Below are 14,895 nucleotides of genomic sequence, written 5' to 3' on the forward strand. Positions count from 1 at the left end.
GCATGTAGAGCGCCGTGTTTTTATATTTACAGTTGTATTCCCCTAGCCGAATTCGAAATATAGTCGAATTCGGTCTCTATGTACGAACTTCGCCCTCTATATAGTAAATATCATTAAATTTAGTCTAATTCGACCGTTTTTTGCCGTAGTTTGTCAAGTTTCCGTTTTTCAAATTTAGATCGCCGTCTTCGCCTGAGATCGCGGCTGGGAAACTACTCCTCCCCACGCCAAATTTACGTCCAATCCGGACGTAAATTTCCCGTGGGGAGGGCAAACGAGTGGAGATGCTCTTACATCCTCCAAGCGGAGGAGCAGCACTGCGTGAGTGGTATCATGTGAGGGCGGGAATGGAGCGCTCCTCGTCCCCGTGCGGCATCATGAAATTAGCTATGCCCAACGGAACGGACCAGACTTCCTTCACCGTCTTGGCGAGCCGCCTGTATGAAAACAATGTAGGAATACGTCCATACCAAGTGCAGGGTTGTACATAACTTTAATTTTCTGTAATGACCATCATACCCTTAATTATGACGATGTACGGAGTGATATGGGGCACTGATGTGTTTCAGTTTGGGAGAGGGTGAATCATGGGGCTTCCTTGATATGCACGGAAAAAGATAGCTACCGCATCTCGAAAACCCTAGCCACCTCTACTTCAGTCTCTTTCATAGACCGGTCCCCCTCTTCCAGTCGGTTTCGCCGGCGTCGGGAGGAGTGAGGAATCCAATTTATACGTGGAGTTTCCAATAAAAGTACTGTTTTCAGTAGATTTATGCTAGGATTTTGGTAGTCGTCTTCTTGTTGTTTCCCGTTAATGGAGATGGCAGCTCCAATAAGTGATATTTGAGCTTTGGTTCGACGACGAGATCTCTTTCCCGGTGTTAATGGTGGTGTTGAAAGACTACAATGCTCTAGGTATGAGCCTTCAGATCTTGCTTCGCCAGATCGATTTTGGATCTTTTTTCATTGTTGTCGCGAGGAGGGTTATCCTCGCAGTTTTTGTCCTAGCTTCTACGTCCTCGACAATGGTGATTCGTACTCTCGGCTCTCCGTCGACGTCGATAAGGCTAGTCAGTTGTTATTACCTGACATACTGGTGTTGGTACTTTTACCGATGTTGAATGACTGTTTTTTTTAACACGCGTGCACGCAGCCTTGGCATTGCGGTTCAAATTAAAATTATGGGAGAATATTCATCCGTATTTACAAGTTTATGATACGTTATCTATCTTTGGGTGCCTTCAGAAGAGTACAAGATTGAGTTCTGAAAAAAAAAAGAATTTGAAGACCTCGAAGATTTGTTAGTATCTATTAGACTTTATTTTGTAATCGTTAGAGTCGCTCGTGTATCTCTACCGTATATACTATTTATTACTATGAATATATGTGGTATTGATTGTCAAAAGAAAAAAAGTTTGGAAGAGGGTGCACACTGAAGTAAAAGTGTTAAACCAATACAAAGGCTTTTTCTGCGCTAATAGCATTCTATAGCATATCCGAAGAGTCAACATTAATTTTTTATAATTTTGCTCACTATGATACTATTGTGAAATAACATGCTATATTGCGCTAAAACGACATACATTTCGCGCACTATTCTTTTCATTCTATCGCTCTAAGGGTTCGAGTTTTTCTCCTTAAGAAAAGAACAAGTTTCTCTGCTTGTAGTGGTGGTGAACTGCAATATTTTGGTTACTCTCTTGAATTGTAAGATAACACTATTAATGCTTATATTTTTAATAAATAATATATACTACTCCCACCATCTAAAAATAGGTGTCTCACTTTTATCTAGATACGGATGTATCTAGAATTTTAGATGCATTTTATTTAGAGATGCATCTATGTCTAGATAAAGTTGAGATAATTATTTTTAGATGGAGGGAGTATATTATTGCCTCAGTAACATTGGCGTATGTGGTTATGTCCGTATGGTTCTATCACTTTTTCACTATGTCCTCTATTTTTGCTAAAATCCTTTATTTTTAGCGAATACAATCACGCTGCTTCATGGTCCCTGCATGGACGAGGGCACCGATGTGGACGCATCATAGTGTGTGCTGGCCAAGCCTAGGTACCTGGCACCACGCAACCAGCACCACTACCACGCACGCACTCGCGTGTTAGACATGTGGAGTGAGGAATCTACCTTGCATCCCCAAGCGGCTGATGGTCGCATCTTCAACCCCGGGGCTCACCATGGACAAGAAGAGGACAAGCACCCAGCACATGGCTCATGTGACCCAAGGATATGGGGGATCGAACAATCTGCACATATTACTACACATAATCAGTATGTTATATCAAGTTGACAATACATCCTGATGCAATTTGCTCATTTCGTGTACTCACCTCTATAAGACTGTCCATGTTGCCAATAACGGACAGACGACAACTCTCGGCACCCTGCACAATCCCTTGTAGCTGGTGCCGTCTCTTTGGAGAAAGGATAGAGATGTGCACGATCTAGCCGCCAACCGTGTGATTCACATGCTGGCCTCGGGGCAGCCGAGAAATTCTGATTCTCTCGATCCACGCGATAACGAAAGGAGAGGCCTCTGAACTCTGCTGCATTCTTGAATATACTCGCATGCGCGTGTGGCTTGACTAAACATCGGTAGGTTGGTGACCCTGCGCCGTGTATAAATACCCTGCCCCGGCAACGCTATAGCACTCACCAGTTGCAAGCATCAAAAGCAGCTACAAGCTTAGCACTAGCAAGACCGTTCGAGTAGCTAGCTAGCGTCGGCAGTACATCGTTCGAGTAGCGAGCTAGCGTCAGCAGTAGTTCACCAGCTCCAAGCCTGCAACTCCCATGGCGAGCTTCGCCGCTCAGCTCGTTGACATGTTGTACGGCCTCGTCGAGCGCGTCACCGGCTACGGCACCCACGCCGAAGACGACAAGGGTAAGAATACACACGAGACACTCTGAAAGTACTAGCATTGCTGATGTTACAATCGTCAATGGTATTGTAGTTGCTAATGTCTTTCAATGTGTACGTCGTTCTGCAGATGCAAAGCCCATGAAGCTGGCAACTACGCAGGCTTTCGTGACTGAAGAAGCAATCGAGGTCAGGTCTAGAAGTCTCCCCGAGTCAGGAGGCTCGGGCGCGCAGGTCAACCTGGATGGCATCTAGAGCCTCGACCGTCTACGTACGCCTCTATGGTAGAGAGACCCGTGTATTTGTCTTCCCCTTAAGTACCTGCTGGTGTCTTAAATCAGTAATGAGTTGGTGTGTGTGTCCCATTACACGACCCTAGTAGAGTGTACCGTGATCTTTAACCTGTTGCTCGAGTTTTGTGTGTGATGTGTTTGTCAATTGAGTTGTAATGCTCATAAAGTTGTAACTTTGTCAGCATAATTGGCTTGTTTCTCCCAATAAAGTGTTGTTTATTCAAAGTTCCCATATGAGAAATGTTTCGGGAGTTTTTCCTCATTCGCTTTAGAATCCGGCGCCTGTTAAAGAACTAGTGAGACGGGGGGAATACGGATAACCTATAAAATTATATAACCATCCCCTTCTTTATTTAAATGGTATCATTTTTAAAAGTTCTAAGTAGACCACGATACATCACTCGCTTCCACAAGAATAAGTGAATTCAATGGTCAGCTTAACAATATCAATCATTTCAATCTTTCTATGATAACAGAGACAAACTAAAGCTGCCTTTTGTAATGGAAATAATTATTCTTGCTGCATAGAGCATTTGCATAATCAGAAACAACAAGACCTTCAAACACCAGAGGCCAAGCAGCTTTCAGAGCTGGAAAGCTATTTGTAAAGAAGAATTACGTTTATTGTCAGCGCTTCAAAGAATGGCTTCAATCACAAGTATAGGCTGTTAGGTTGCTATTTTTCTTTTCACCTTTTTGCACCCTACGCTTTGTACCTTTTACAGCTTGTAAACTTTTGATTTATATATAATATAAAAATTACACTAGGATTTTCCTACTTTTTTACCCTCAAAAAATATCAATCATTTCTCAAAAGGGCGTGGTAGAAGGATAAAAGTCAGAAAGAGAATCCAACCACACTTCCCGGGTCAAATACATGTGAACAACAAGTGTTGTATGTTTCATTGACATCACATAAGCAATTCTCCCCTTTCATTTTTATTTCTTTCCAAAATATCTTTATTAAGATAACCCATTGACAAATCGGGGTGGATCTAGCATCTCTCCAGCTCGGGCAGCCGCTCGGTCTTGCCGGCGGCACCACTGTTTGTGTTGCGTTGTATTGCGTGAATTTCTATAGAAATTTTATCAAAGAAGCTCACATATTAAGTGTATTTGTACAATTGACAAAAAACACATAAAATCTGAAACTTTCAAAAAAAATGAATTAGTGCTAGGAGAAACTAGACACTAAATAATATAGCAGAAGCGGGACCTCGGCGTGAGAATTCCAGAAATTCGTTCCTGACATGATTCGAACTCTGGCCCACGTCCTCAAATCTCAAACTTTCGAGGCATTTTAGGTTTCCAAGCATGTCTACATGATCTAAATTTGTTGGCACCCGGGATCAACTTGCTTGGCCCTTGCACTTCATTGGCACCCGCCTGTACTCTGTTAGGGTTGTTGTGTTCTGATATAATTCATATTAAATGGACATAACTTCTGACGAGTGGAGCGAGGACCGTCACCGGATAGCCCCCCACGATACGGATCGATGTCAGCGTCTATATATACCTCTTGTAAGCCCTCGGCTAGAGTTTACCAGAATATAAGATAACCCACGGTTGTAAACACTCCCTGATATAGTGAGTTTTGCGGGCTAGCGCCCATGGTTTCCCCCTTTATTTTGAAGGTTTTTTTTTTGCGTTTAAATCTTGTGTCTCTGCTGCGATTTTCTTTTCGTTCTTTCTTTGTCCCGTTTATAAAAGGAATAATCTAGGCCGACTGTTGCTGCCTGGAATGTTGGTCCTAGATAAATGAATGGCCAGATGTAAACAAAAATAACCCCAGAGGGTTGGAACATTCTTTGAGGTTTCAAAAATTTTGCTATCTCAATAGGTCTAAATAAATATTTAACTAATTCAGACAACTTTTATAAAAAATCAAATATTCTAAAGTACATCGAAATAAAAGTGTCATTACTGTCTCTTAAGGTCTAGTAGTCTAGTTTGGTAACATAGTTTTTCTAAAACTGATTTTTTTTCGAAGGAACGCGGTAGAAGAAGCACCTATTGCCAGTTTTTGTTTAAAATAAAAATATCCAAAAATTACGTCCGTGCAAGTAAATTAAAAATAACCAGGAGTTTGCACCCACTTCACTAAGAAAGTAAATTCTTTCTAAAAATGAAGTATTGCAAAATTGTATTTAACTGCTGGGGCTAGCAATACTTCAGTTTTACAAAAAGAGGTTCAGAGTTGTTTTTCCTATACTTAAAAAATAGTATGTTTCGAGAGTAGTACCGATAGTGCTGTTTTGGCACATGGGAGCATACGCTTCATCTATTTTGAAATGCATGTTACACATATTTTTTTAAAAACTTAAAAAATTAAACAAAAATTCGCGCGCACATCTTCACGTGCTACAAGCTCACAAAGTCGTTTATGAAAAATCGACTTTTCATGCCTGGCGTGTGTAAAAATAAAAAATTCAATGCTAAAAATAAGGCTTTTCAGAAGATAATTTTCTCCCTGTTTTACATAGACACCAAAAAATATTGGTTCCCCGAGAAACTTGATGAACACACATATATTGTGGAGATGTACATATAGAATATTTTGTCAAAATTTTCGACATTTTGAAATATACTTTGTTGGTAGAGGGAGCATATGCACGCGGGAGCCGAATTGAATTTCCGATTAGTACCACAATTTCTAATCGCAGCCAAACTCATCAAAGTATTTGAAAATATGGTGTTTCAAAAAACTAGAGCACTGCTGAAATACTTTAAATATACTCTTCCGCAAAACTCATCCTAAGAGGCCACCAAACATCAGTATGACCACATAATCTACCAAACTTTGCTAACTCATCACTAGCTATTGTCCATATTACACAAGTTGATATATTTTCTTATAGGGTTAAGTGCATGTTTGAGCTTTGAAGTGTTTGAGAAGTCTTGTCTAAAAAGATCCCTCAAACACTGAATTAGGTCCAAAATGGTTTAAATATGATCGTTCGGTTTATAACTTTGTGTTGCACGATGGTCGAGGATTTGACTGGATCTCATCCATATATATAGTATCATCGTGGGATCATATAAGCAATTATTACAGGCGTGTTTGACTGCACGATCGGAAACACTTAGCGATGGCGGCGAATGACATACTAGGATGGTTGCACCATGCAGGAAATACGATGACTTGAATCTTAAATGTGGTCAGAACTCTTTTCATTTTTTTCCATTGAATTTGTTTTCTGTCCCTGCGGTTGGAATCATATATAGGAATACAAATGCATATTTTGCTCGGCTACTAATTATTGTTCTAATTTTACGACGTGGACCATCGTCGGGGGTGGAGGCCCTTGGCGGCTCATGGCGTTGTCAGTCGGGGAGTCTAGGGCAGGGACTAAATCGAAGTACAACGGATGTCGTAAAGGCTCTATCTGTGCATATTGGTGATGTTCTTGAGAAATATACTTTCATCGTGATAGATTAATAGGGTATGGGATTTCATCATTTTCCCCGGTCTAAGTAATGCATGTGATACTGATCAAGGAAAACCGACCTCCACGTCTAATGATCCTATGGATAAAAATAGGCCTAATCATATCTCCACCAATGCCCATAGAAAGTTAAAAATCGGCCAGTCATCATTAAACCGCTGCCAGGGACCATTCTTAGAATTAATTGAGTGTTTGAGGGACAGTTTGAACGATAATAGAGTTGGGGGACTAAAGTTGGACTTTTGCAATACTTGAGGGACCAAACATGCACTTAACCTTTTGTTATATCAACTTATTTTGTAAAGGACGGAGTACTCAATTAATATGTTGGAAAAGCATGTACAAAAAGAATAAAGCAATTTAAACTTGAAATTGGGCAAACAACCCTGCTTAAGCATTCTGAAGATATCCAAACCTTTTAAAAAAACTTAGCAGAAACTATTGGAGGTGGTGTTTCGGCTCGTAGGTGCATATGAACCTATTCTGAAATAAAAAAAAGAATTCTGAAATAAAATTTCGAGTGTAGTACATCCGAACTTTCTATGTTCGCACATAAGTTTTTAGAGAAGAGGAACATTTTTTGTGGCATGTGCAAAAACACACAAAAAAAAGGTCCATAAATAGTTACGTTGGAGCTTCAAAATTTATCTTTTGTACATGGAACATAAAATATGTTTTTTAAAACTCGTGTACGAACATAGAATATCTGGATGTACATGCAAAATTTTATTTCAGAATTTTTTGATAATTTCAAAGTTGTTTTCACACAATAGGTACATATGACCCTCTGCACCGCAGCCATGAGCCGAATTGGATCTGCCAGACCTAATACTATAATCACTAAACTCATTAATTCCATGTCTTCAAAAACACATTCACCGAGAGCAGATCAGAACCAACCCACTAAAACCTAACTAACCATTAATTAGAGGCCTAATTTGTTGGCTAGACTAGCTATTTCAACCCAAAACTTGGGCTGGGTCTGGTTTCAAATTATTCTTTCTAGGCTCCATAGAGTGATCCTATCTAGCGACTGAGCGCGCGAATACGATCACGCGCCATGGTCCATGATCGCTGTGGACGCATCATAATATCCTGGCCGGCCATTCCTAGCTAGGGGGCACCACCGCCACGCATGCACTCGCGCGCGTGTGGAGTGACGAATCTTCCTGCATCCTCATCCCTGGGGTTCGCCGAAGACAAGAAGACAGGCAGCCAGCACAGGAGTGTTGGCCCAGACCCGGCAGTACTCTCGTCGATCTGATACCAAGCACAGCCCCTGTCGTCGCCTGTCGTCGGCAGCGGAAACGTAGTGGGGCTGGGCCAACAATTGGTATCAGAGTCTCGTGGAGGATCTCCTAGTAACGGGAGGTCATGACGAAGGAAGTGAGCGAGTCTTCCGGCGCCGCGGCGCCGGTGTCGCCGTAGTATCCGCAGTACATCCGCGACAACTACACGGTGTGGGCGACCACGATGATGTGGGCGCTCGAGTCCAACGAAGTCTGGGAGGCTGTCGATCCCGGCGGCGACGAGTTCATGAAGGGCGCGCCGAAGTACCGCAAGGACCGACAGGCACTCACGGCCATCTGCTCGGTGATGCCGATGGACATGAAGCAGCACCTAATCTCGAAGACATCTGCAAAGGAGGCGTGGGAGATGATCAAGACGCTGAATCTTGGTCATGCGCGTGTCCGCGAGGCGGCCCTACAAACCTTGCAGAAGAAGTACGAGAATCTGGAGATGGGAGAAGATGAGACTATGGACGCCTTCGCTTCGAGGGTCGCTACATTGGTCAATGGGATTCGCGCGCTCGACGAGAAGCTCGAGGAGATCTCGATCGTAAGGCGTTTCCTTCGCGCGGCGCTACCGCGCTACTTGTCCGTTGTTTCGGCAATCGAGCAGTGCGTTGATCTCAAGACTCTCACGATGGATGATCTAGTTGGACGGTTCAAGGCTCATGACGAGCGGATGAAGATCACTGATGTCTACGGGTGCTTCTATTCTTGTAGACAGTGTTGGGCCTCCAAGAGCAGATGTTTGTAGAACAGCAGCAAGTTTCCCTTAAGTGGATCACCCAAGGTTTATCGAACTCAGGGAGGAAGAGGTCAAAGATATCCCTCTCAATCAACCCTGCAACCACAAAGCAAGAAGTCTCTTGTGTCCCCAACACACCTAATAGGTGCACTAGTTCGGCGAAGAGATAGTGAAATACATGTGGTATGAATAAATATGAGCAGTAGCAACGGCACCAGAAAAGTGCTTTGTTGTACAGGACTGGCGTGTGGTTGATGGTGGTAATATTGCAGACAATACAGATGCAGTAAAACAGTAAACAAGCAGCGATAGCAGTATTTAGGAACAAGGCCTAGGGATTATACTTTCACTAGTGGACACTCTCAACATTGATCACATAACAGAATAAATAAATAGATGCTAGACTCTACACCCTCTTGTTAGATGATGAACACCACTAATTGTGTAGGATTACACGAACCCTCAATGCCGGAGTTAACAAGCTTCACAATATTCAATGTTCATATTTAAATAACCTTAGAGTGCAAGATAGATCAACATAACCAAATAGATCACATCAATACCATCATAGTAATAGTTAACTTCATAATCCACAAGAGATCACAATCATAAACTACGCCAAGTACTACATGATGCACACACTGTCCACATTACATCATGCAGGAGGAATAGAGTACTTTAATAACATCACTAGAGTAGCACATAGATGAATTGTGATACAAAACTCATATGAATCTCAATCATGTAAGGCAGCTCATGAGATCATTGTATTGAGGTACATAGGAGAGAGATTAACCACATAGCTACCGGTACAGCCCCGAGCCTCGATGAAGAACTACTCCCTCCTCATGGGAGACAACAGCGTTGATGAAGATGGCGGTGGAGATGGCAGCGGTGTCGATGGAGGAGCCTTCCGGGGGCACTTCCCCGTCCCGGCGGTGTGCCGGAACAGAGACTCCTGTCCCCCAGATCTTGGCTTCGCGATGGCGGCGGCTCTGGAAGGTTTCTCGTACCGTGGGTTTTTCCATCTCGATGTTTTAGGTCGGGGACCTTTTTATAGGCGAAGAGGCGGCGTCAGAAGGTCAACGAGGCGACGACACGCTAGGGGGCGCGGGCCACCCCCAGGCCGCGCCGGCCTACCATCTGGTGGGCCTGTGGCCCCCCTCTGGCCTCTCTCGGGTGTTCTGGATGCTTCCGGGGATTCTAAGATGCTGGGCGTTGATTTCGTCCGATTCCGAGAATATTTCCTTACTAGGATTTCTGAAACCAAAAACAGCAGAAAACAACAACTGGCCCTTCGGCATCTCGTCAATAGGTTAGTTCCGGAAAATGCATGAACATGCCATAAAGTATGCATAAAACATGTAGATATCATCAATAATGTGGCATGGAACATAAGAAATTATCGATACGTCGGAGACGTATCAGCATCCCCAAGCTTAGTTTCTGCTCGTCCCGAGCAGGTAAACGATAACAAAGATAATTTCTGGAGTGACATGCCATCATAACCTTGATCATACTATTGTAAGCACATGTAATGAATGCAGCGATCAAAGCAATGGTAAATGACATGAGTAAACAAATGAATCATATAGCAAAGACTTTTCATGAATAGTACTTTCAAGACAAGCATCAATAAGTCTTGCATAAGAGTTAACTCATAAAGCAATAATTCAAAGTAGAGGTATTGAAGCAACACAAAGGAAGATGAAGTTTCAGCGGTTGCTTTCAACTTGTAACATGCATATCTCATGGATATTGTCAACATAGAGTAGTATAACAAGTGCAATATGCAAGTATGTAGGAATCAATGCACAGTTCACACAAGTGTTTGCTTCTTGGGATGGAGAGAAATAGGTGAACTGACTCAACATAAAAGTAAAAGAAAGGCCATTCGCAGAGGGAAGCATTGATTGCTATATTTGTGCTAGAGCTTTGGTTTTGAAAACATATAGAGAGCATTAAAAGTAAAATTTTGAGAGGTGTTTGTTGTTGTCAACGAATGGTAGTGGGCACTCTAACCCCCTTGCCAGATAAACCTTCAAAGAGCGGCTCCCATTTTATTTTATTTTTGAGTGGCACTCCTTCCAACCTTTCTTTCACAAACCATGGCTAACCGAATCCTCGGGTGCCTGCCAACAATCTCATACCATGAAGGAGTGTCTTTTTATTTTTAGTTTTATTATGATGACACTCCTCCCCACCTTTGCTTTCTCAAGCCATGGCTAACCGAATCCTTCGGGTGCCGTCCAACAATCACATACCATGGAGGAGTGTCTATTTTTGTTAATTAATTTGGGACTGGGAATCCCATTGCCAGCTCTTTTTGCAAAATTATTGGATAAGCGGATGAAGCCACTAGTCCATTGGTGAAAGTTGCCCAACAAGATTGAAAGATAAACACCACATACTTCCTCATGAGCTATAAAACATTGACACAAATCAGAGGTAATAAATTTTGAATTGTTTAAAGGTAGCACTCAAGCAATTTACTTTGGAATGGCGGAGAAATACCATGTAGTAGGTAGGTAGTTGGCTCAAGGATTTGGATGCATGAGAAGTATTCCCTCTCGATACAAGGCTTAGGATAGCAAGGTTGTTTGAAACAAACACAAGGATGAACCGGTGCAGCAAAACTCACATAAAAGACATATTGTAAACATTATAAGACTCTACACCGTCTTCCCTGTTGTTCAAACTCTTTACTATAAATTATCTAGACCTTAGAGAGACCAATTATGCAAACCAAATTTTAGCAAGCTCTATGTATTTCTTCATTAATAGGTGCAAAGTATATGATGCAAGAGCTTAAACATGAGCACAACAATTGCCAAGTATCACATTATCCAAGACATTATAGCAATTACTACATGTATCATTTTCCAATTCCAACCATATAACAATTAACGAAGCAGTTTCAACCTTCGCCATGAACATTAAAAGCTAAGAACACATGTATTCATATGAACCAGCGGAGCGTGTCTCTCTCCCACACAAGAATTTATTGAAACAAAAACAAAAACAAAAACAAACAGACGCTCCAAGTAAAGTACATAAGATGTGACCGAATAAAAATATAGTTTCAAGAGAAGGAACCTGATAATTTGTCGATGAAGAAGGGGATGCCCAATGCCTTGGGCATCCCCAAGCTTAGATGCTTGAGTCTTCTTGAAATATGCAGGGGTGAACCACCGGGGCATCCCCAAGCTTAGAGCTTTCACTCTTCTTGATCATATTGTATCATCCTCCTCTCTTGACCCTTGAAAACTTCCTCCACACCAAACTCGAAATAAACTCATTAGAGGGTTAGTGCATAATCAAAAACTCACATGTTCAGAGGTGACACAATCATTCTTAACACTTCTGGACATTGCTCAAAGCTACTGGAGGTTAATGGAACAAAGAAATCCATCCAACACAGCAAAAGAGGCAATGCGAAATAAAAGGCAGAATCTGTCAAAACAGAACAGTCCGTAAAGACGAATTTTATTGAGGCACCAGACTTGCTCAAATGAAAATGCTCAAATTGAATGAAAGTTGCGTACATATCTGAGGATCACTCACGTAAATTGGCATAATTTTCTGAGTTACCTACAGAGAATTAGGCCTAGATTCGTGACAGCAAGAAATTTGTTTCTGCGCAGTAATCCAAATCTAGTATGAACCTTACTATCAAAGACTTTACTTGGCACAACAATGCAACAAAACTAAGATAAGGAGAGGTTGCTACAGTAGTAAAAACTTCCAAGACACAAATATAAAACAAAATTACTGTAGCAAAATAAACAAATGGGTTATCTCCCAAGAAGTGCTTTATTTATAGCCATTAAGATGGGCTCAGCAGTTTTAATGATGCACTCGCAAGAAATAGTATTTGAAGCAAAAGAGAGCATCAAGAAGCAAATTCAAAACACATTTAAGTCTAACATGCTTCCTATGCATAGGAATCTTGTAAATAAACAAGTTCATGAAGAGCAAAGTAACAAGCATAGGAAGATAAAACAAGTGTAGCTTCAAAAATTTCAGCACATAGAGAGGTGTTTTAGTAACATTAAAATTTCTACAACCATATTTTCCTCTCTCATAATAACTTTCAGTAGCAACATGAGCAAATTCAACAATATAACTATCACATAAAGCATTCTTATCATGAGTCTCATGCATAAAATTATTACTCTCCACATAAGCATAGTCAATTTTATTAGTAATAGTGGGAGCAAATTCAACAAAGTAGCTATCATCAAATATAGGAGGAATATTGTAATCATAATTAAATTCACTCTCCATAGTAGGTGGCACCAAAAGGCTACTATCATTATAATCATCATAAATAGGAGGCAAAGTATCATCAAAGTGAATTTTCTCCTCAATGCTTGGGGGACTAAAAATATCAAGCTCATCAAAACCAGCTTCCCCAAGCTTAGAATTTTCCATATCATTAGCAGCAACGGTGTTCAAAGTATTCATACTAATATGTTCCATGGGTTTTTTAATTTTCGGATCAAACCATCCATGTCTTAAATCAGGAAATAGAATAAGAAGCTCATTGTTGTCCATTATGCCTTACTAGTGTAAACAAGAAACAAAAAGATGCAATTGCAGGATCTAAAGGAAATAGCTTCGAGCACACACACAATGGCGCCAGAAAGAAATCGTTACACTGAACCGGAGTATGAATGCCTTTTACCTTTCCTCCCCGGCAACGGCGCCAGAAAAGTGCTTGATGTCTACGGGTGCTTCTATTCTTGTAGACAGTGTTGGGCCTCCAAGAGCAGAGGTTTGTAGAACAGCAACAAGTTTCCCTTAAGTGGATCACCCAAGGTTTATCGAACTCAGGGAGGAAGAGGTCAAAGATATCCCTCTCAAGCAACCCTGCAACCACAAAGCAAGAAGTCTCTTGTGTCCCCAACACACCTAATAGGTGCACTAGTTCGGTGAAGAGATAGTGAAATACAGGTGGTATGAATAAATATGAGCAGTAGCAACGGCACCAGAAAAGTGCTTTGTTGTCCAGGACTGGCGTGTGGTTGATGGTGGTAATATTGCAGACAGTACAGATGCAGTAAAACAGTAAACAAGCAGCGATAGCAGTATTTAGGAACAAGGCCTAGGGATTATACTTTCACTAGTGGACACTCTCAACATTGATCACATAACAGAATAAATAAATAGATGCTAGACTCTACACCCTCTTGTTTGACGATGAACACCACTAATTGTGTAGGATTACACGAACCCTCAATGCCGGAGTTAACAAGCTCCACAATATTCAATGTTCATATTTAAATAACCTTAGAGTGCAAGATAGATCAACATAACCAAATAGATCACATCAATACCATCATAGTAATAGTTAACTTCATAATCCACAAGAGATCACAATCATAAACTACGCCAAGTACTACATGATGCACACACTGTCCACATTACTTCATGCAGGAGGAATAGAGTACTTTAATAACATCACTAGAGTAGCACATAGATGAATTGTGATACAAAACTCATATGAATCTCAATCATGTAAGGCAGCTCATGAGATCATTGTATTGAGGTACATAGGAGAGAGATTAACCACATAGCTACCGGTACAGCCCCGAGCCTCGATGAAGAACTACTCCCTCCTCGTGGGAGACAACAGCGTTGATGAAGATGGCGGTGGAGATGGCAGCGGTGTCGATGGAGGAGCCTTCCGGGGGCACTTCCCCGTCCCGGCGGCGTGCCGGAACAGAGACTCCTGTCCCCCAGATCTTGGCTTCGCGATGGCGGCGGCTCTGGAAGGTTTCTCGTACCGTGGCTTTTTCCGTCTCGATGTTTTAGGTCAGGGACCTTTTTATAGGCGAAGAGGCGGCGTCAGAAGGTCAACGAGGCGACGACACGCTAGGGGGGCGCGGGCCACCCCCAGGCCGTGCCGGCCTACCATCTGGTGGGCTTGTGGCCCCCCTCTGGCCTCTCTCGGGTGTTCTGGATGCTTCCGGGGATTCTAAGATGCTGGGCGTTGATTTCGTCCGATTCCGAGAATATTTCCTTAGTATGATTTCTGAAACCAAAAACAGCAGAAAACAGCAACTGGCCCTTCGGCATCTCGTCAATAGGTTAGTTCCGGAAAATGCATGAACATGACATAAAGTATGCATAAAACATGTAGATATCATCAATAATGTGGCATGGAACATAAGAAATTATCGATACGTCGGAGACGTATCAATCACCTATGGTGATGTGGTACCGGAAAAGCACATT

The sequence above is a fragment of the Lolium perenne genome, chromosome 2 (genome assembly GCF_019359855.2).
Source record: "Lolium perenne isolate Kyuss_39 chromosome 2, Kyuss_2.0, whole genome shotgun sequence".
In the NCBI taxonomy this organism is placed as follows: domain Eukaryota; kingdom Viridiplantae; phylum Streptophyta; class Magnoliopsida; order Poales; family Poaceae; genus Lolium; species Lolium perenne.